The sequence below is a fragment of the Chrysemys picta genome, chromosome 9, assembly GCF_011386835.1.
Source record: "Chrysemys picta bellii isolate R12L10 chromosome 9, ASM1138683v2, whole genome shotgun sequence".
Taxonomy (NCBI): Eukaryota; Metazoa; Chordata; order Testudines; family Emydidae; genus Chrysemys; species Chrysemys picta.
Window position 1 is genome coordinate 40,260,787 of NC_088799.1, and position 24,002 is coordinate 40,284,788.

Genomic DNA, 24,002 nt, shown 5'->3' on the forward strand with positions numbered 1-24,002 from the left:
CTCTTGAATTCCTGGGAGAAAAAATTTGGAAAATTATTTTCAGGTCTAAAAAGGGAAAGAAAATGCATAGGAGCATATTCTCTGGTGCACTCTGGCTGCTTTGTACTGCTGTAGAGAGGCCCATGTATGGTGTTTTTAAAAATACTACCCCAAAACACTAGAAAGGTTGTGACACAAAACATTTATTCATTAAAACATTTCTTAGGCTTTGATCCTGCAATGACTTACTCATGCTTATCTTTACATACTGTGAATAATCCCCTCTGAAGTCAAGACATTCACATGTGTAAGTCTTTACAGCATCCAGGCCTTCATTTATGTCTCAATAACCAAACAGTCATACCATTTCAGCGATCTTGCATGTGCCCTGACAGCCTGATCCAAAGCCTCTTGAAGTCAATGGTAGTTTTTGGTGGACTTTGGATCAGGCCTTGAGCAAGGGGAAAATATTGGAATTTCCACTGAGAACATGTCATGAGGAAGTGCAAAATAACCTATTTAATTTCTAGTGACCATACCCTCCTCTCCCCTTCCCCCGCCAACACACACTTTAAAAATCGCTAAAAGATGAAAGAAGTATTTGAGCCCTGGCAAAGCACCTGAAACCACGAACCTCCCTCCTTTCTGTTTATAATTTGAAAAGATCTACAATAGATGTTTTTCAAAATTGGTAAAAAATTGCACCTGCAGTGCAAAACTAAGTTTCAGCCCCAAATGAACCCTTCTAGTCAAGATTGATAGGGGCTATAAAGGAAATAGTGAGACTACAAATGCACTCAAGGTCCAGAGTAACAATAATATACTTTTGCTGCTAAATTACTGTTGTGCAGGCGTGGGATTGGGGGCCTGAATTTGCAAGATGCTGGGCATCTCCTGGGAGGAGTTAAGCATGTTCAATTCCACATGATACACTAGGAGTTGAGATGTGCAGTACTGGGCAGAATCAGACCCCCTATGAAACTGAGTGTCTATGTGATGAGTTTCTCTTTGTCAGTGTCCATAACTGGAATCTAAAATAACTGTAGTAACTCAGGAAAAAGATTCTGGTCTGAATTTTCAAAAGTGACTAGCACTTTTGGGTGCCTCAATTTTTGGTTGCCTAACTTAAGGCATCTTAAAGGGACCTGATTTTCAGAAAGTGCTGTGCACATGATCTAAAAATCAGACCCCTTTAAGAAGTCTAAGGTTGGGCATGCAAAATTAGCATTCACTTTTGAATGTTTAGGCACCGGTGACATTTTGGACAGCTCAGTGAAACCATCTTATTCAATGTGCGGAAGCAAAGGCAAACAAAATATTAGGATGTATAAGGAATGGAATAGAAAATAATGCTGAGAATGTTATAATGTCATTATATACGTTGATGGTACACCTATCCTAAGCTACTGTGTTCATCCTATGACAAAGAGAAAAAATTAGAAATAGAAGAGCCCCAGGGATGAGGGACAAAAATGATTTAGTGTACAGAGCAAATGAAGGTGTGATTGTAACATGGGTAGCCGATACAGGTAACCATAGAAATGGCACAGACTTTAGCATAGGCTAGCAACCTGAGCAGGTACCCACAGTCCTGGCATGCTTGTACTGGGTGGTTATTGTTATTATCTGTGCTAGCTAGATTAAAGCTGGCATAAGTATGCCTATCGGTGCTGCAATCACACCTTCATTCACTATGTATAATACCCTTAGCAGCATGGAGAAACTTTTACATGACAGACTAAAATATTACAACTTGGAGAGGAGATGAACAATTAGAGATATGATAGAGTTCTCTAAAATAGTAGGCACAAGAGAAGATCAGTAGGGTGTCCTATTTACTCTTTCCCATAATATAATAACAAGTGGGCCTCCAAATGAAATGGAAAGGCGATACATTTTCAACTGATAGAGGAAAATAGTTTGACACAAAGTATAATTAATTCTTGCCACAAGATATTATGGAGTAAAAAAAGATTAACAAGATTTGAAAAGGATTAGACTAGGTCAACATATGGGCTGGCCCAATAAGGCAGTTTCTCTGTTCCTATCTACAACTAAAATTAAGCTCAAAACTAAATCAAGCCTTCTACATCATTTGTCTCTCCTGAGCTCAAATTCTACACAGCCTAGGAGAAGAAGATGTAATGAAAGTTAAGCTGGCGTCTTTTCAGATAGGATCTAGTTGTTATTGCGGGGCATAAATAAAGAGAGGAACTGCTTAATCCCACAAATTAGAGCCATAACAAAGTCTCAGCTCTTCTTAGACATCATTTACATCTTGTCTCCAAAAGCCACTGCTCTGGACTGACGATAGTTAAGTACTGTGACTCTACTTGTTTCCTAAGAGGATGGTAGTTTTGCAATCCAGCCTAAGCAATGAAAAGCTCATAGCCACACTATTCCTGGAAGAGGGCAGGAGCCAAACTCTGGCTCTGACAGCCACAGTCTGGTTTCTACTTCCTTCTTGCTCCAGGTAAAGAAGTAGTCCTTTTGCTGGCTCAGTTCATTTCCCACTCTGCACTGGCCATCATGTAAAGGAGTTGGAGTCAAGGCTTTGTCCACCCCCCCCCCCCGATTGCCCATTCCCAGTCCACCTGCACAGGAGGGGGATTAACAACTACTGGTTGATGATTTCTCCCACCCCCATCCTTTCCTGCACCCTTTTCCCTTTACACAGGCTCTGGTGATGCAGGTTGCTATACAGAGGAGTTGTTTTTTCTGATGTAGCTTAGAAATACCATCACGATTCAATGGTACAGACGTCTTTGCTGAATTAAAGGCTGCCTTGTCTCTTTAAAGCTGGAAGGAGCAACCTTGGGGGGAAATGTTCCTTAATTCTAGTTCCCCCTTTCTGCCAACTGCCTCCAGTACTCTTATCTTGTTACAGTAATTATGAAGGTCACTCTCGGTAGCCTGGTTCTCTGTTTAACATTCTTTTTTATTTCTGAATGCTCTGGAGACTGGGGGGAGTCTGGGGTAGGTTCAGATTAGTTTCAGACAGGGAAGAACGGAGATACAGAAACATAGTTTTTAGCTGAAAATTCGAATGTTAATGTGTTACCAGGAGGCATGGTGTCATTCACAAGGCACCCATAATGTTCACTTCTTATAATATTCATTATTCAGTTTACTAATGAAAAAGCAGAATTTAGCTGAGTTTGTTAATCTCTGAGGAAGCACCTGGAAAATTTAGCTATTGGTACAAGAACAGGTATTTTTTATGCTTTATAGCTTAGTAAATTAAATATTCCACAAAATTTGATTTCTTAAGAACGGAAAGCTCTGCAATGGAGAGCTTGTTTTCATTATTGCTCCATAATCCAAACCTTTCCCTGTAGTGTGCTTCCCTACACACTCAGGATTTGTCAGCAGAATATTCTGTTCTGCTCCATTGTTTTTTCCAATTCTACCACATCTTTTTCAAACATTCCTCCTCCCCCCAAACAAATCATATTCCCTTCGATCATACCACGGGTCATTATTTCAATAGCTTATTCTTAAAGTTCCATTACTAGTACTGTTTTATGATGGCAAATAGTTGGCTCAAAGTTGTATGCTTTAGTTTTGAGCACTTTGTTCTGCCATGGTTTGATATGTACCACAGGGCTAATATATTTCAGCCAGACTCCCTTAAACATCTGAAGTTTAGCATTCCACCCATAGTGTATGGCAATCAAGAGTATAACAAATACCAGCCTGACAAGTCAAGTTTCTGCTTATTACATTAGCATTGGGATGTCACTTTACAGCCTGATTAGGATGCTTTCTATTTTTCCAGCTAGAATAATAATTCATCTCTTCCTCCAGAGTTGAAGCATGGCTTCTAATGCCAGTTATATCTGTTACCCTGCCTTATAGTATACTGGAATTCACCTGACCATATTTACTCTTTTGTTTGCAGTGTCGTTGTAGCATATGAGACAAGGTAGGAGAGGTAATATATTTTATTGGGCCAACGTCTGTTGGTGGAACGTACAAGCTTTTGAGCTTCACTCTGAGACGAGCCTTACCTCACCTACCATGGGCCTCTCATATTTCCTCTTGATTTTTTTATGTAAAGTAGTGAGCACTGGTATTAAAAATGCCTCTGTGAAAAAAAATATTGCTAGGTCTGAAAAAGGGAGAGGAAAAAGGAAATATACTTCTTAAATTAGGGGGTTTAGTTGTTTCCAAAGTCAAGTGAAAAATTGCATACTGTGATACATTATCTAATTATTATCTATCTATTATTAATGTGCATTTTTCACAATGTGACTAAGACCACCTTGTGGGAAGAACAATTAAAAAGTAAAACTGTACAAAACAAAGTTATCAAATTTTTTTTTAACCCATTTTGTTACAATCCAGCAATAATTACCACATGGGCTGTCGTTCCCATTCAGATAATACAGGCTGGAATCCATTTTGAAGCTTATCTTTGGTTTCTGTACAATCATAAACCAATTGTACCTTATTAGAATAGTATTACTGCACTATCACCAGACTTGACTTGATTTATGGTTCATTCAGGGCCGGTGCCCTAGGCGAAACTTCTACCTTGCACCCCCCCTCCCTCCAACCCTGCAGCAGCTTCCCACCCGCCCTCCACCCTGAGCCCCCCCCCGCGGCAGCTCCCCCCCTCTGCCCTGAGGTGCCCTGCCCCGCAGCAGCTCCCCACCCCCCCTCCCCGGCCCGGGGAGCCATGCGGCAGCTCCCCCCCGCAGCTCACCTCTGCTCCGCCTCCTCCCCGAGCACGCCGCCCCCGCTCTAATTCTCCTCCCCTCCCAGGCTTGCAGCGCCAAACAGCTGATTGGTGCTGCAAGCCTGGGAGGCTGGAGAAGTGGAGCGGCCGCTGCGCTGAGAGAGGGAGTCTGAGCCGCGCGCTGCCAGCAACCCGGCCCAGGAATGCTGTAAAAAAAAATTGGGGGCACCGCTTTTTGGCGCCCCCAAATCTTGGTGCCCTAGGCAACCGCCTAGTTTGCCTTAATGGTAGCACCGGCCCTGGGTTCATTATTATATAGTACTAGTAACACTGAGATATCTCTCACTGCTCTTTCAAATCGGAGTGACTTTGGGCCAATGGTGGTTACTCCAGGAATGTCACAAAAACATCACCAGTAATACAAACAAATTCTTTTCAGCAATGGAGGGTGAAGAAATTAATCTGAGCTGGATCTCTCTCTCTCTCTCTCTCTCTCTCTCTCTCTCTCTCTCTCTCACACACACACACACACACACACACACACACACACACACACACACACACACACGCTAAAACCAGTGGGAGGGAGCTACTAGGGAAGAAAACTCAGTTAGGGATCTCATCAAGGAGTTTCCCCTGCACAATCCCCAGCCCCGCACCAACCCTTCCCACACACACACCAGAATAGGCCATGAATCTTCCTCCAAACCTCATAGAGGACACAAGGCCCTGTCCTCCTTGCTGTATCTCTCCCAGCCTAGAGTGACCAGATGTCCTGATTTTATAGGGACAGTCCTGATTTTTGGGTCTTTTTCTTATATAGGCTCCTATTACCCCCATCCCGATTTTTCACATTTGCTTTCTGGTCACCCTACCCTAGCCCCATCCCCTGGCTGTGGCCGCATCTGCCTTAAAGTGTTTGGGGAGTTCCCACATTGGAAGGGCTCCAAGGAAAATGATGATACCCTGGACCTACATTATCGTGTCTGAGGAGATTCAATGGGAGCAGGTGGAGGAAGAACACATGGCAACCTCAGATTCAACTCTTCCCTTGGTGGATTCTGATCCATAGAGAGTTCTCTATGGGGTCCTGAGAAGGGCAGAGGCATCCCTTCTGTGTTTGGACAGACCCCTCTATGCATGGATATGAGGGCGCAATCTGGCCTTTTGGAACCCAATCCCACAAGGTTATGGGTGCCTCCTGAAAGGCACTAAGTGCTCTCAACTCACACTGAAGTTAGGTGTCAGAACCTTGCAGGATTGGACCCAAAATGAGAAAAACCAGCATGTTGGTTTAAAAGAAACTCCCAGAAGCTCTTACACCAGAGTTCTTACAGCAGAGGAGAGATGAAAGTGAACTGAAGAATTTTTGCTACTGGGAATTATATTTTGGGAAACAAAAATCAAAGTCTAGAGGAGCTCTGCAGCATTTTCAGATTTGTAGCTCATGCTGTTTTGTTGTTTCAGATTTCATTATTTCAAAGATTAATTTGAAACCTGTCTGGCTTATTCAAAATATAGTGTCCTTTTAAGTATCATATAGCAAGGACCAGAGTTAGGTCCTTGAGGAAAGAGGAGAGTTCCCATCATGGGACCAACACTGTGTTTTAGTGAATAATCTTTTAAGATACAATATATTGAAAACCAATAAAGGAGCGGGTAAAATTTTCAAACTGATTAAGTGGCTGAGGAGCCTAAATGTTGTTTTCAAAAGTGATGTAGGCATTTATGAGCCTAAATCCTATTTTTAGCCCCTCTCCCCAGACATGGCTCAAGCTTCTCCCTGGTGCTTGCTACTTGGAGTGACTTCTTCCCTCTCCTCACATGGGTTGGATCCTGAACTCTTTTTCGTGATGCATGGTGCCTCCAACCCAGGTAAAATTCCTCACCTATCTCACATACCACCTCACTTAGTGTTATCCTTTGGGAAGAATGAATACTGCTACAATGGCTGGCAAGGAGGGTAAAACCCACTACACACTCAAAAATAAAGTACATCAACATAAACCCCAGCAAAGAACTGACACACTCAAAAATAACAATATAACCAAGGGGGATTTTGTTGGAAGCAGGAAAATAAGATCTGAGGAAGGTCCCTCCTACCTCTCAGTCTACCACTGCTTCCTTAATCCACCGAGCCTTGCAGCTTCATCCATAGCTCTAGTTCTCTGTGCGCTCTGAGTGGCAAGAAGGGTTCACTGCTGAAGAGGCAGCTGACCCACCTTTCCATCTGCAAGGGGTATGGTGTGGCAGTGAGCTGGGCATTTTTATCTCTTTCCTCTTCAGCGCTGCCCTACTCCCCTCCTATATAAGCGAATGCTCAGGTGGCTGACTGTTGCCTCTCTGTCTATAATGTATTCTTTTTCTTTACACAGGGAATGAAAACATGAGTTATCTTCCTGTCTGATATTTGCATATTCATTAAACATTTCATTAAATTATTTCAGAATGTTTTTAATGATCTCTCACTGACAGCTCGAGAAGCACCTATCATATGACAATCTATGACTGACTTCAAAAGGAGTGACCATGCACCCCACTTCCCCCCTTCCCTACTCCCAGAGGAAAGCGGAGCAACGTCAAGGACAGAAGGGTGAACTTCTAATACACAATTTAACATTGCAAGCTATCTTGCCATCATTTCAAAATTCCTTCCAAACATTTGAATATTTTGTAGCATCAACATTTATCTCCCCTAGCAAAGAGGCATAATAGGAATGAGCACAGGTCCTGACATTCATATTCAGATTTGCATTCATGGCTCTGACATTAAGATTCATTTTGTATTTGTATTCTGAAATTGTGTGATTAGCAAATTAGCACAAAATCAAGACAAATAATAGGAGGAACATAAACCACAGGATTAGCTCTTTTAAAAAACCTGATATACAACCCTCTGCTGAAGTCTTCATCTTTGGGAATATAGTCCTATTGAATACACTGAGTTATAATAAACAATCCTGGATTTTTTAGGGCAGCTTTGATAGCTAAATGGCTAATCCTTTCAAATGGCAAAACAAAAATTCTCCCTACTATGGAACAAAATATTAGTAATTAATTGAATTTGGGCAATTTAGAAAGATTCCCTTTTTACAGATATTGAACAGAAACACACATTGATTATGGTTATGTCTGGAATGTCATGTGGAAGATGAATTTTGTGTGATCACAATAGAATTTAGGATAGCAATAGAACGTCTTTACTTCACTCAAATACCAATTGACTAACTTTTATTTTCTTAGTCAAGCTGGATACATGAATCCTCTTATTTCAATTACTACTGACAGGGTAGTATACATTATTTTACATCAATCAAAAGCTTGTTTTTAGTGATCAGAAGATAGAAAAAAAACATTGTTCTTGCTCAAGAGAATTTACCATCTAAATTTTAGACATGACCCAGTGAGTGAATACGAGGGCTACTCGGTTGAGGAGTAAATGCCTAATAATATTTTATTCATGCTGTCTTAAAATTTAGGCAAAGTTGTACACAGATCAAAACCAGGTCTTACAATGAAAAGTGTTAGACAGACTTAACTAAAGGCATCACTAGCAGCTCTGTCTAGAATGAATGAATGATTAGATATTTATAAATAATATTAATGAAGACAAGTTTATTGGGATAATTTGTTGAAGCTAATTTTTTTCCTAGTGAGACTTAATGACTATGAATTGAGCTGACTCTGCTGGAAAGTGAAGAACTGTATGAACTTTGGTTATTTCCTACCTCAGTTAAAATATGCAAAAGCAGTCAAAGATCCATAAAAATAATACTTTATGGTAGACTTTGCTCTGGTTGTTCACCACATTTCTAATTTTGTCTAAAAGCATTAGTACTACATTGCAGAAAGTAGTTTTTAGAAGGATTAGAATAATTCATTGAAATACTGCAAAGTCATCCTTTACACTCACTTTGCCAAGAAAATGCACCTGAGAAGGTCACCCAGGTCTCCTGAACCTGCACTGCTCCAAGGCCTGGAGTGATCCCCAGTGTAATTTAGACAACACTGGGGACTTGCTCTATGTAGATTAAGTTTCTCTGGGCTACCCTGTGTGCCACAGCACTCTCCAAAGCGCTGTGCTCTGCAGCCTCACCCCTTCCTGCTCTGCCATCCCCCAACCCATGCCACATGAAGGGGTCCTCAGAAGGCAGACTTATGGTTGTCTTCCATAGTGACTGTGCTAGATGAATCCTCCCATGGCCTGATTTGGATCTTGTAGTGCACCTTTTGAGCTCTGGCCCTTTTACTCAGAACAAAAGGGCTGGAGTGGTTTTGAAGATCTCCCCCCATAGCTGTAAAGTGGTAATATATTTTAGAGTTCAGCACTATGTTTTATCTTTTTTGTTATTATTGAGCTATGCAGGTTCTTATACAATATGCATCACGGTGGCATCTGAGAACCTTCCAGAATTAGGAAATGAAATGAGGCTTTATTGTCATTTTTGAAGAAAATGATTAAAAAAGAGATCAATTTATAAAATTACTCATTTTAGATATAAGAAATTGCTTTTGCTTTATGAAGAATTTGCTGCTCTCAGTTTTTCTGATTCTGTCTTGTCTCCTGCCAAGCTCAGGTTAATTAGACATCAAAAGCATATATAATGATGACACAAAATCCTTTTTTGCTTCTCAAATTAAAAATAAGAAAGATAATCTTGTCAATTTGGATACCAATGCTGATATTGATCAAACAGATTATTAAATCGCTGACTGTCATAGCTATTCAATGATTATTCTTATTTCAATCTGTCTAATTATTACTATTTGATCAACCATAAAATGAAGATGTGTACATTTCTTTTCATAAATTCATTGAGCCCAAGGCTAGAAGGGACCATTGCAATCATCTAGTCTGGCCTCCTGTATAATGAAGGCCATAGAGCTTCCCCGAAATAATTCCTTGATCTTATCTTTTAAAAAAAAATCTTGATTTAAAAATTGTCAGTGATGGAGAATCCACCGTGATTCTTGGTAAGTTGTTCCAATGGTTAATTACTCTTTCTCTTAAAAATGTATGCCTTATTTCCAGTCTGATGCTGTCTAGCTTCAACTTCCAGCCATTGGATCATGCTATATTATCTTTCTTTCTTCAAGATGTTTTTCCAGGATTAAATTTACAGATGTTGGTATACATTTTTGATTTCTATGATTTTTTTCACTAAGGTTTTGTCTTTTGTTAAGATTAAATGCCATAATTAATACAAAATGGTAAAATAAAATTGAAAAAAGAGTAACAATAAGACTTTACTATACTGTATTTCTGCTGCATGTTTTAATAACTATCTTCTTTTGCAAAAGAGCTCAGTGCATATCAAGAATTAGGTTGACTCATTTTAAGTGACTGGATAATGACGTCACTTAGCCTAGTTGCCCGTAACTGTGGAAAGGAAAATTGAAGGTAGTTTAAGCAGTGCAGCATTTTTGCATATTAAGAGGTTAGATAGTAGATGCCAGTGTTCAGAGTATTGAAATCTGTAACGATGTCTCTGACCACCATTATGAGTATCATTTTGGCACATGTATGGCACCAGCTGAGCTCTCAGACAGAAGAGGTCTGTAAAAAGGTAAACGTGGAAGTATTTATAGTACAAGAAGAATCCAAGGGCTTGACTTAGTCCTGATGCAGATTAGGGATTCCTCCTGGCAGGCTTGGGTACTGCCATAGTAACCATTCCAGGATCTCTAAGGGGTAGCATTAAAGTATAGTCAGGGTTCCATGATAGTATTACCATGGGAAGCTGCCCAGTTCATATGCTGAATTTGTTACTGTCATTGGGTTAAATGTACCTGATTCATTAGCTGAAGTAATAGAGATTGATACATTTGGATTCAGTCCCCCAAATGACCCATCCAATTACTCATTATACTTGCCTCAATGTGAAATTGCCTTCTGCTAGACCGTAACAGGAGGTGTGTGGCCTGGGTTCTTTTGGTTTCTGCTACAGAAACCCAATAATAAATTCAGCTGGGAGAGTTTCTACTCAGGACATTTTGCATATTATTATAAATCTGGTCCAGAACTTCCAGGAGGACATGCTCATACAGTTGCTAGTGAAGATAACTTAAATCAATACTTATCAGATGCATAGTTCAGGGATGCAGATTTCATGACCAAAAATTTATCTAAATTAGCTCAATAAACCAAATTTATTAGTCCAGCCTAAACATATGGAGGTGCCTGTAGTGACTCCATTGTTAAATCCTGTTTAAAGTATATGATGAAGGCAAAAAATATTTAAAAATTCTAATGTATTTCAAACAATAAAATTATTATAATTTGTGGCTATAAATCCTAAACTTCCTTAATCATAATCATATGTTTATTGTATAACATCACTACAAGGCAGATTTAGGTTGTTCGAGTTTCTCAACTGTGCACTTCCATACCTCAATATGTTTGGCTTTATTTGAGGTGTAATCTTAACTATGAATTTTCTGGGTATGTAATCTTTGGTTTTGGAGTAATTACAAAATCCCTGTAATATTTTTTTTACCCTTAAGTAACTGATAAGTACTCTCAATCTTAACTCCATTTTAAGTTAGTTTTGTGTCTTGCTAATAAACAGATTGTGCATTCTAATTTGCAGTATGTTTGGAGGAGTTCCTCAGAATTCATACTTTTGAGATTCTCCAATAGAAGATGTTATAGAAAAAGCAAAGGATTTTTATTATTATTATTAGAAATGGTTTGCTTACATATATACCAGATATTTGCAGTGAATAAACTGCTTTTATTGTGCATATATGACCAACTCATTTCTCTACTTTTTCTCCAATCCATCTCCCCCAGAATGACATCTAACATTCCAAACTACGGAAAAGCTTCAAACAACCATAATTAAATAATCATTAAAAAAAACAGCCTCCCCCTTTCCAAATATGGAGTTTCTCCCCTAGTTGGGTGAGGCTTGGGACAGGAAATATTTAGCTTTTGATCAATGAAATGCTTGAGGTCTGATACTTCATGACTCATCAGATGTAGAAACAGGAGCTTTATACAATTTGAAAGCCACGTATACTTCCATTTTCCACATATACTTTCCTCTCTAGACCCATACTGTGGATTGCAAAATTTTAGAAGTTTAAAGCAGGACGTAGTTATATATGTGAAAGTTATTTTAAATACTGTCTATACCATTCTAATAAAATGTAATGGGTATATCTTATCCTTCCCTTCAAAGCTAGCATTATTGGACTTACAATACCAAGTCAGCCAGGATTTACAGATGAGGGATACAAAGAATAGTAATTTTTAAAAAAAGTTAATTTTCTAAAAGTTTCTCTCTAAAATTAATATCCTATATATTATACATAAAGGTTTTGTTGATTGTTGTTTGGAAGGGCCTGCACAACTGACTCATGGTTTCAGCAGCCATCAGAAATACAGCCAAAAGCCATGATTATAAAAATCATTTATACTGTACCACACAATCAGATATTCCCTGGGTGTATATGCACCCGTATGCATGGATGTATATAGGTACCCCAACTTAGAAATAGCTTACAGACAGCTTATATTTTGTAACAATCTAGAATTTCAATATAGACAAACTTAACTAAAGGCATCACTAGCAGCTCTGTCTATAATGAATGAATGATTAGATATTTATAAATAATATTAATGAAGACAAGTTTATTGGGATAAGTTGTGGTAGCTAATTTTTTCCCTAGTGAGACTTAATGACTATGAATTGAACTGACCCTGCTGGAAAGTGAAGAACCGCATGAACTTTGGTTATTTCCTACCTCAGTTAAAATATGCAAAAGCAGTCAGTTCATGACAAAATGTATAAAAACTCTGTTTCGAAGAGCTTTGCCTTAAACTGTAAATGTTTCACACACTTCTATTTATTATTATCCCCATTTAGCTAACAGAGAAATTGAAAATTTAAGAGGTTAAGAAATGTACCCAATTTCACACAGAAAAAGGCAGTGGCATTTTCAGGAATGGAACATTGGGCATTCAGATACCATGGTAATGAGGCCAATGTATGAACCTGAACAGAATAAAATAAACCTTGTTCTTTAACCACTCAACCACAGTGCCTCTTATAAATATTTTGATAACCAGTAATAAAAGGAGGAACTGACTGAAAGTTTAATGAGATATAGTACAAAATATATTTTGGAAAATTCGTGTTGGTTTGGCAGACACCCTTTACATCTGCCTACTGTGCCTTAAAGCCCCTTTTATTTCTGAGCAGTGTTACAGTGGGTCCCAGAGGCACCAATCAAGACCAGGAGTCTGCGATGCTCGGTGCTGTGCAAACGCAAAGGAAAAGACAGCGTGGGCCCTGAAGAGCTGGCACTGCACTCTCCTTTGAAACAACAGAACCTTTGGATATCACAACCAAAAGGAACAGGGAGTTAGGACGAGGGACACAATAATGAGAACATTTGCTTATACAAGCCAGCTCTGTGGGCAACTAGATGCTTTGGAGCTGGTTAACTGTTATTACAAATAAATGATGTTCTAAATAAATAAGGAAGCTAAATCTGGAGGGTCTCCGATGCCCACTAACGTAGCAGGTGAGGCTTGGCAATTTCCTGCAGACGATTCCCAGTTGTAGTGCTGAGGGGGGGTTTGAAGGCCAGGGGCTTTTGTGGACTAGGTCGGGGAAGGAAGGTGTCCCATGCCGAAGGGGGAGCGCGTTCACAAGCAGCTCGCTCTTGAGGCGCGGCAAGAGCAAGTCTACAGAGTCATCGCTCCCCGGACTCCTGCCGGTTTCCATTCCCGGGCTGACGCTAGGACCCTGGGGGAGCGTTTGGGGCTGAGCAGCAGCTCTCAGCTCTGCCGTGGTGAGTCTAGGTGCTGGGGCTTGGGGCTGAGCCGGGGGCTTGGCTGGCCGGGCAGCGGCTCACGCCGCGTGTGCAACACCCCGCTCCCGGGGAGCCGCCCCTCTCGGGGCCCCGCACTCCCGCTCGCCGGCGTGGGGAGGGCGCCGCGTTGCAAGGTGGCGCGGGACGGGGGGCGCCCCGGTGCCAAGTGAAGTTGGCTCGTGTGGACGGAGCGGCGCGCTGAGATCACCGGCGGCAGGCTGCCCGGTAAGTAACCCCGGGGGCTGAGGGGCTGCCCGGCTCTCGGTACAATCTGTTGCTGTTTTAAATAGTCGTCGTCCCAGTTTAACGAAACCCTGCTGGAAATGTGCTATGCCAAGGCTTCCCCTCTATGTATGGACACCACCCCGCCCCACTCCTCCCAGCTGTGGGGAGCCGGGGCCAGATGCATCTCTGGTGTGTCACAACTCCGCTGAAGTATGCTGCACCAGGGTGGATTGAGCTCCCGCGCCCCCCAGGTGAAGAGGAGGAGGGAGCTGGAGACGCAGGAAAGGGCCAGTGGTTAAAGGGGTCATTCCACCCACTGGCAATCACAGCAGCCTGGGGGGCTCAGGCACGACAATCCGGGAGCCCCCAGTAATGTTGGGTGAGGCGGTAGCTTGTTCCCTGCAGCGCGGCCGGGATGTGGTGAGGGTAACATGGGCAGCCTGCTGCACCTTCCCGGCTCATTGCACAGCCCTGACTGTTCCTGACACGTTGCCTTGGGTCAGAAGCTGCATCTGAGGGTTTCTTTTCTTTCCCTTTCAGTGTATATGTCGAGTCATGTTATGGAATTTGAGGGAAAATAGCCCATTCTCTCTGCAGGTTTTTAGGTAGTTATGAGGGGGAAAGAAAAGCTCAAAAAACATTAACATGAAGCATGATGATCTCTGTTTTTAAGTGAAGGCAGCCTTGCAGTTTTAACACATTGTGTTTCAATACTATGTAAATAATAATGTCTCCAAAGGAAATTACCACACCAATAGTACACATTTACTCGGACTTTCACGGTCGTTCTTGCTAGGATACAGTGGTCAGTGTGACTCTTGACTTTTTAAAACAAGAGGATTCCTAAAAGGAAAATGTTTCTATGCTGCTATCAGGTACTTTAATGTAGGAACTACAGGGACTTTAAATTCCACCCTGGGAAAAGGTGGATGATGGTAATCGCAAGAGATTTGAGGGGGTGGGGGAGGAATGAAATAATTTTCCTCCACTGTTCTGAGCCATTATTTGAATCAGAAACTTTGGTTTCTACTCTGGTATGTTATTGACATGAAGAGGCATAATTAGAAAAGGGTAGGTAACAACTCAGGATCCTTGGACTGAGGTTCAATTAATGTAACTGACCATAAAGAAATTGCTCTAGTTTACTCCAATATAAGTAATGTTTGGATACTTTGGATACTTACTCAAGAATTTGTGGTAGTATGTTGCATCTTAAGCTGGACTATCCAAGGGGAATCAACTACCTATAAAATATGTTTTACTAGTCAATGGGCATATACTGGGAAATTGCCAAATATTTTTATAAAATGTATGTATTTTTCTACTGTTTATTTCTAAGACAGGATTCTTGATTTCTCTTCCGAGCAGTATGGCCTAGTGGACAGAGCACTGGACTGGGACTGAGGAGACTTGACACTGGTCTGCTGGGAGACCTTGGGCAAGAAACTCCAGTTCTCTGAACATCAGTTTCCTTATCTATAAAATAGGATAATGATACTGACTTCCTTTGTAAAGTGCTTTGAGATCTACTGATGAAAAATGCTACATCAGAGCTTGGTATTATGATGATGATTAATTAGCTTACATTTTTCTTTATACCACTTAGTTACTAAAGGAAATATTTTATTTTCTGTTTTCTGAATGAAAATGAATAAGCAAGGTATCTCATACCAAAATATGTTTATACAACATCATTGATTATGTTAGCACAGCTCTGGGAATAGTATGAGGCCAGGTCTTTACTGAAGCGGTGCACCGGTGCTGCGTTTTAAGTGTAGACCTGCCCTTATTAGTTGCTGCAGAGTAAGCACTACAAACAGATATTGTAGGTCCCACAAGCACTATGGCAACATGAGGAATTTTTCAACAGTGGATTATTAGTTTCCTTCCCTCCCACTAGGAAAAAATCTAGAGATTTAATAATGTTCAGAAAACTTACCAGTCATGTTTTAAGTTAAATCAAAATTTGGGGCTAAAACTTTTGACAGGGCTCATTAACTTGGTTCTTAATTGTACTCTTTCCACAGATGATTTCCCCCTCCAGTTGTTACATTCCACATGTTATGTAACAGTGTCTACTGTATCCAAAGCAGCCATGAGGGTCACTAATTCTGTGTCTTGATGCTAATCAAGACTGAAAATGGTAGGACCAAAGCACTAAAGTGACATGTAAGCTCTCTGTAGTAAGTACAGAATTGCCTAAGGAAATACTGAATGCTGAACTGAGTTATTTAAATGATGCTAATCAGGAAGTTGTGTGCTACTGTTTCATAATATCACAGGTGACGTGTTTACAGTAACAGTAGTTAAAGCCCGTGGTCAGCAATAACTGCTATACCTAGTAATATGTGTCTGCTTAATATTAAAGCACATGTCAAAATAATACTCTCTCTCTTTTCTCCATAGTCCGTAAGAAGAAAACTAAAAGTACCAAAGGGGCATGTTGTGGTTGTGATGTTTTTGTTGATTTGTTTAAACTCATCTTACAATTTAATTCATAAAGTGTTCTCGTCCAGCACCTCTTCCACCTTGATACACTCATTAAAACAGTCAATGAAAGCATCATAAAGACGGAAGAATAAAATATTTTAAAAAACCAAAATGGCATTATTAAAAAGGTGTGGAGAATTACACACTGTGACAAATAGGGATCAAGGCAAAAATGTCACTGTAAAAACAGAGGGCTCACCCTCTGCTTCACTATGTGGATTATTCCCCATCCCCAGAGAAGATTCAGGCTCATACTCCAGTTGATCTCTGAGATCCATGGAGATCTTGGTGGATCTACGAAAGGCAAGGAGCATCTTTTGAAGTCCCCTGCCTCATCACAGCTGCCTGTGGATGGCAATGTTGTCCCTGACTCTGCTCTCTGGAAGAATTTCCATGGTGCAAAGGAGCAAGTCCCACATAATTTCTGACTATATCATCCTTTGTAATCCTCTGTAGGAAAGTATCCATAGATGTCATTGTAATCGCTGGTTAGCAGTAATATCAGAAATCCTAAAGGATTATGCCTTTGTAGAAAGGATTTCTTATCGCTTCTGTCAATTATTATGTTAAAAACTCTATCTCTTTTTTGAAAAAAAGATTGTTTCATTCTTATTTATCATTCAGTATGAGCAAGGATGAGAGTCCTTTAAATGAAGGGAATTTTAGCTATCCCATTATAATAATGCATTTGTTTCTAGATTTGAGTGTACATGAGTTATCAGCAGTTAAAAAGTCAGTAGTGCATCTGTCTCTCTGTCTTTTTGGAACTTGTTCAGCATCAGATAAAGGAAGTCCCAGATATTAGACCAGTGTAACTTTTTAGTCTTCTGTGAATAGGTTTCATATGTGATATCTTGATGCCTGTTGCAGATACTGAAACTGGTGAGAAAAGTTTGGTAATAAATGCTTTTTTTTGTAGTAGTTCAGGTTCCAGGGATTAAAATCTCATTGAATCCTTGTATGGGACTGGGATTTTACCCCTCCAAAAATTCCATTCTTGCTGACTGGTTTTTCATAATCCATGTCTCATCCAGCCATCAGGAAGTTTAGACTTGAAATTAGACAAAGGTTTCTAACCATCAGAGGAGTGAAGTTCTGCAATAGCCTTCCAAGAGGAGCAGTGGAGGCAAAAGACATATCTGGCTTCAAGACTAAATTTGATAAATTTATGGAAGGGATGGTATGATGGGATAGCCTAATTTTGGCAATTAATTCATCTTTGACTATTAGCGGTAAATATGCCCAATGGCCTTTGATGGGACACTAGATGGGGTGGGATCTGAGTTACTACAGAGAATTGTTTCCTGGGTGTCTGGCTGGTGAGTCTTGTCCACATGCTCAGGGTTTAGCTGATCGCCATATTTGGGGTCGGGAAGGTATTTTCCTCCAGGGCAGATTGGCAGAGGCCCTGGGGGGTTTTCTTTGGAAAAAGTGTATAAGTGGCAAACAACTTGTATTGTTGTTTTTTGGATTTAATCCTTTTGCACTGGATAGATCAGGAGCTCCTGAGTTAGTGCACTGTACACTAGTGTTAAGACCTTGTGCTAGGAAATTTAGACTCCAAGTGTAATTTTAAATTAGATCCTTAATATTTGAGCACAATTTTTCTGTGTCTTCATATAAAGTATGCCATGTATATGTGAGGTTCCATTTGTCTGCTGGAGTTTATGAGGGCTCTTTCAGAGCTGTTAATATGCATTCACCATAGAGATTATAATACTTTAAATTACATTTTAGAGCTCCTGACACAGATTGTATATTTCTATGACATATAGTCCTTGTGTACTAGGCATTTACTTAACATGTAGCTTAGATGTTTGTTTAGTTTTTAAATGACAAAAACAATGAGCCTGATTCTCCATTCAGTCATAACAGTTTTATACTGATTTAATGTCATTTACTTCAGTGAAGTTGCTCCTGATTTCTATTACTCTGGGAAGAGAATTTGGCCCAGTGGGTCTACATTATGGACCATTGGCCAGATTTTGCTCTAATATACCCAAAGGTAAATCCAGAGTCACTACACTGACATAAATGAATTGATTCTGGATTTACACATGTGTAGATATCTGAGAGCATCATTTGGCCCTAGCACTACAAATTTCAATTAAATATTCCTTTAAAAAAATCAGGAACTTTCAAAAGTATTTCAAAAAATTAAACTTTAAAATAGGTAAACTTTTAATTTCCTTTTTTTGACTTCTAATTTTCAAGCTTTGTTGTTTCATTTGGCTATTGTGCCAAGCTCCAACAAAGAACAAACGCTGTAGTAGGCATTTTTCGAAAACACTTGTTCCAATGTACTTTAGCAGCTGTTTAGTGTTAATTGTACATTTTTGTTTTTTGGTATGTTCTGTTATAGGGATCTTAAACCAATAGGTGCAATGTCTTGGTAGGAATCTTTTATTTTCTATTTATAAATTGGTCTTTTAAAACATGGTAAGAAATGGGTCTGGTCACAGAACACTAGTGAAAAAGCAGCTTTATAGTCTGCAAATACATTTGAAACATCTGGGGTGCAAAATGAGCACAGAACTTATCAATTATGTGCCAAAGGTGCTTCCTTGTTACCCTGAAAGGAGGCTTACTTGTTGAGTCTGCATACTTTCAATTTTGAGATAAAGGTCTGAAGCCATTTCATTCGTCTGTTGTTTATTTGTATTTCAACAATACTCTTGAGGTTTCTGAAAGGTCAGTATCCCTACTATGAGCCAACTGTGCCTTGTTGCATATTGCTCTGTGGGAAGCATGCAAACTTCTTCTGATGCTTATAATCACTACTTATCGTGATAACTGGAAGCGAAAGTGAATCTTAGCTAGCAAAGGGGTTGTGAAGAAGATACAGGAGATCAAAGCCTGCAGAAGGACAGATGATAACACACAATCTTGAGTAGAGTGCTTAATCCATATCCTCTATTAATCCTTTGTAGGCGGGGGAAATATCCATCATGGAAATACACCCCTGACTTCTGACAAGTGGAAAGAACTTCTCAAGGATGTAGTTAATTTAGTGTAGAGTGGTCTCTTGTGCATAATTGCTTCTCCTGAAGCTAACTACTCTCTCTGGATCAGCAGCAGTGCTCCTTAAATCCTTAGCAAAATGGAGATTATTTGAATTTGGTATAAACTGCACTTGTAAAACAAACTCCCTGCTGATTGGAAAGTGGTGCTGAGATTGAATTAATGAGAATTTTTCTGTCAGTTAATTAATGTGACTGTTTAATAACCCCCTTTCTTGTCAGCCCTGATCTACCAATGTGGTTCAAATTTGATATAATTTGATAATGGGCTAATTCTTATATGATGAATACCACATGGGAAGTTCAGTTGCACCAGCGTGCCTGCACATTCACTCCAGGATGACACTGGGCCTGACTCGCAGCTCACTTAGGCACATGAGGTGAATTTGGTGTAACTCTATGGAAGTCATTGGCGCTAAGGTTAATGTAAAACCAATATAAGAGAGAGCAGAGTGATGTCCATTGTGTTGTGAAGCACACTTTAGTCCCATGCTGCAGTACAGGTTGCTGTGCTACAGAGATAAGATACCCCTTCCAGCATCTGTCACATGTTGATATCCTGCTCTTCATCTGCTGAGGTCTCCCTCTCTGCCATGTGGCCTTTTCCTCTCGACACATCGTCAGGTTGATTTCACAGTCGCTTTGCTTATAGGCAGTGCTATGAGTGCCTAGTCTCTAGGCTGCTCCGGCAGCTTGTCACCATCCTCAGAAGACTGCTAATCTAGTCTGAGCTGGTATCTCTGCTTCTCTTCATTTTCCCTGTCTCAGGGGTGAGCACTGAGTGTGGTAGTGCATGGGGGGCAGAAAAGAAGCTATATTTCTGTTTTGTGCAGGAGGAAAGATACCTTCACGATACTACTAATATCACATGATGTTACTTTTCAGTTTGTTGGGTCCTCAACAGAATGAATTAGGGTCAGATAAACCAATTGTAACTAAAATGCTGTATATTTGCCATTTAGTCATTGAGAAGTGCTTCTTAGCTTGTGTATATTTATACTGCTGGTCTGAGCAAAATAAATAAACTTTTCTGTTACATTTTCTAATGTGATAGGAGTAAGGTCTTAGCTAGGTTCAAGTAGCAGTCTATTTATGGTGTCATTTGTTACCCATCTTATCTCTTCCTTTTAACAGATTAGTGTGTTTAAGGGTTTTTTTTTTAAGTAACAATCACCATTTGCAAATTACTTTATGGGTAGTGGTAATTTAATTCTCCAATCTTTTAAGACTACTATATTGATCAGCTATAACATTAAAGTAATGTGTTGAAAATTGTTTGGCTAATCTGCATTGATTCAAATTTTCCATGGGTCCCAGACAAATGAATCTTAAATGACCTTTTGGTATTAATTTGTAAAACATAGTTTGTGTAGGTTTCCAATGGAACAATATTTCTGGAACATTCATTACACCGTATTCAGAAGTATTATATATTTCAAGTAAAAATAGCCCCTTTGAAAACACACACACCCTGTAGAAGTAGTGTCCAAAGCTAACTAGTACAAAAATGAACTGGCTCTAAAAGGTTCCCCTCCTCTCTCCTTGTGCTTTCTTTTGCTCTTTATAAAAATCTAAGGATTCTTTTCATTTCTCTCTCCCCTTTTCCACACCTTTCCTACAGCTATTGTTTAAAAAGACGCCATTTATTATTCTTGTTATACTCGGTATCAGACTTTCTACTGCCTAGCGTGGCATGGCCAGTGTTTATGGCTTTTACCCTCTTATTGCATAAAAATATCACAAGCATATTCATGTTTTCTTTGAGGACAATTCAATCTTTCTCCTGTGAGGGGGTCCACAGGACATGAGCCATTAGGCTATTATCTGTGAATGCAGGCAACATGATTTAACTGATCAAAAACACAGTTTGTGGAGAATGGGTTTAACACCAGGGGGCAGAGGTCCTTTCCACAGCAATTATGCAAATCATCCTTATCCAAAATGCCAGATTAATTCAATTACAGTTTGGATGATGTTTACTCTTTTCTAATAATGTAAATTAAACATGTATCTTGAACTACCATTACTATTGACTGTTGTTCCTGGATAGCTTCAAAGGGGGTTTCCTCCCCTGTCACTGAAACAGGTGTGAGACTTTATTTAGTTGTTCTTTTCAGTGAGTGTGAGGATGTGACTCAGTAGAGCTAGCATAAGGAAACTGGGTGGATTAGAAACACTCATCATCGAGAAATCCCACCTATTCTATTTTGTCTTTTCTTGTATGCAGCCAAGTTCTGAAATAGGCACAAACCTTGAATGAGAAATTACATATATGGGTTAAGTATCAGAGGGGTAGCCGTGTTAGTCTGAATCTGTAAAAAGCAACAGAGGGTCCTGTGGCACCTTTGAGACTAACAGAAGTACTGGGAGCATAAGCTTTCGTGGGTAAGAACCTCACTTCTTCAGATGCAAGTGAAGAAGTGAGGTTCTTACCCACGAAAGCTTATGCTCCCAGTACTTCTGTTAGTCTCAAAGGTGCCACAGGACCCTCTGTTGCTTTTTACATATATGGGTTAAACATCCTTTCTGGTTTTCATGCTTTGTATAATATGTCATCCTCTAATCTCAAGTATCTTGCTGTAAATAATAATGAGAAAAAAATTAGTTCCACCCTCCCTGGTGACCATTAGGAAATGTTGGTTTTCAGATGCTTTCTGTACAGAACTTAGGTGCAAAAACCTGTTGGAGAGGAGAGTACTAGCTATTTGTGGTTGTTAATAATTGGTATCTGCTATTTTTGCATGTATAATTTGGTAACCACAAATAATTATGGCAGCAGTGAGTTGCATAGGTAACTTTCATTCTGGGTGTTGGGCTTTGCAAGCGACTGTTCTTTTAGTGTAGTTTTTAATGAAATATTTAGATAGTTATATTTACTATAGAAGTATTCAAAAACTTGTCATGCCTTTAATATCTTTTTTGCACCATATTCAAGACCTGACTATTTAATCCTTACTAATGGTGAGTAATAGTTACACTGATTTCATGAGAGTAAGTGACACTCACTTCTCTTACTATTACTCCCCTTAAGGCCTTGATCCTCCCTGTGAATAGTCCAATTGATTTTGGTGGTATTATTCACACAGACCACTAACAGTGTGTCACTTTAAGCATATGTATAAATATTGCAGGATCAAGGTCTTAGTAGCATCTTACTCCACAAACAGACCTATGGAATTCAGTGGGGGTTATGTGTATAGTAAGATACTAAGCAATATGAGTAAGGTATGACAGTTTGGCCTACTGTGAGTAAGAGCTGCAGAAATGGGTCTCCAATCTGCACTCGCAGTTGAAACAGATTTAAACATAAACTGGGAAATTTTCTGGGGGTCTCTGAAATAGAGCCAGTTGTGCAGTGGGATTACCTCCTAGTGAATTTGTACTATTATAGTGCATTTATTTACAGTAGCCTTAATTAACTTATCATTCAAACAAAATTCAAAGTTAACTGAGAAAGAGAGGATGGAAAAAATATTAGTGAAAATAAAACCTGCACTTTGGAAATTACATACCATGAAATATTAATAGATCTCCCTTACAGATGGTAAAATTTGACTGCATTATAGGGAATAAAAGTGGTTTTACTGCAAATTTTACAGCTCTATTTTTGCTGATTAACATTGGGCCCTTTTTATGATTTGTTGTGATCAGATGGTATTGCACTTCTGGGAGAAAATGCAAGTGTTTTTTTGTTTGTTTGTGTTTTACTGAAAGAGCATATGTCAGAATTGATGGGGACAGTAACACTGGTGTGTTGTGGCAGGAACCCTGCCTTTAGCACTGAGACACATCAGTAGTCATTTGAAGGTATAGTGGTTAGAAAAATACTGGTTTATTTGCTTTAGAGATATGCTGTCATGACAAGCATTCACTAATTGCATTAACTGATTCTAACATATATATTTAAACTGGGCATCTTGTCCACAGTAGTAGCTCTGCTTATCATCACTAACAGTTAAAAATAATCACTTTGCAGGGTGAAACAAGGATGGAAAAGAAAAAGAAACAAAATGGATAGATCATGTTCTGGTCCACTGTTATTGGCCTTATTTATTCCATTTGGCCCCCCTCATTGATGACTACATATTGTTCCTTTTAGTTTAAGCAAGGCATTACAAAGTATATTTTTTTAAAAGAACCAAACATATTTTTGTGAGCGATGCGGTAGCACAATACACATTTCATAGACCACACTTTGCACAGCTTTACCCTTTTTCATCAAACCCTTTCTTCTTAAATCCCAAGGGCCTGGTTGTCAGATGCAGCTCTACTGACTTCAGTTGGAGTGGTGTCCCAGCTCACCATATGAAAATGGAGTCCAAAATGCACATTCAGGGCCTCGAGCAGATTTCTGCCATGCTCTTCAGTCCCAGTGAAGTCAAATACAGTTATAATCCTGTAGCATAAATAAACTAAAAATGCTATGTATGTCTTTCTCTAAATCTTGTTGCATTTCTGTATCTTCATCCATCTGACTTGTTCAGTCCATCTTTCTACCATTTTCTCCTTTGCTATTTACTCTCTGCTCTTTTTCTTATCTCTTTTTGAAAAGCAGCTTTTCTTTGGATTGGCAGAGGAAATGCCATTCCCTTGACTGACTTATCCTTTTGCGATGCTTCCCATCCTTATTTCAAGATTGCATTTTTTAAAAAGGCAAATAAAACCTCTGAAATTGTCTTAATTTGGGCTGGGAAGTGTGCCCAATTTTTGATGCAAATAATACAAAAACCACTATTAAATAGGGGAATTAACCTTACCTGACTTCTTTTCTCTATTATTTGGCA

The 24,002-nt window shown here is 39.6% G+C and overlaps 1 protein-coding gene across 2 annotated transcripts in view; it reads left to right on the forward strand.

Annotated features, from left to right (window-relative positions):
• The first annotated feature begins 13,322 nt into the window (after window positions 1–13,322).
• SPSB4 (splA/ryanodine receptor domain and SOCS box containing 4) overlaps window positions 13,323–24,002 on the forward strand; it is a 304,370-nt gene continuing 293,690 nt past the window's right edge. The window contains exon 1 of one of the 2 annotated variants that reach the window (XM_065558061.1): window positions 13,323–13,462. The gene's annotated coding sequence lies outside the window, so the exon portion shown is untranslated. The other variant, XM_042853572.2, reaches the window with a different exon arrangement.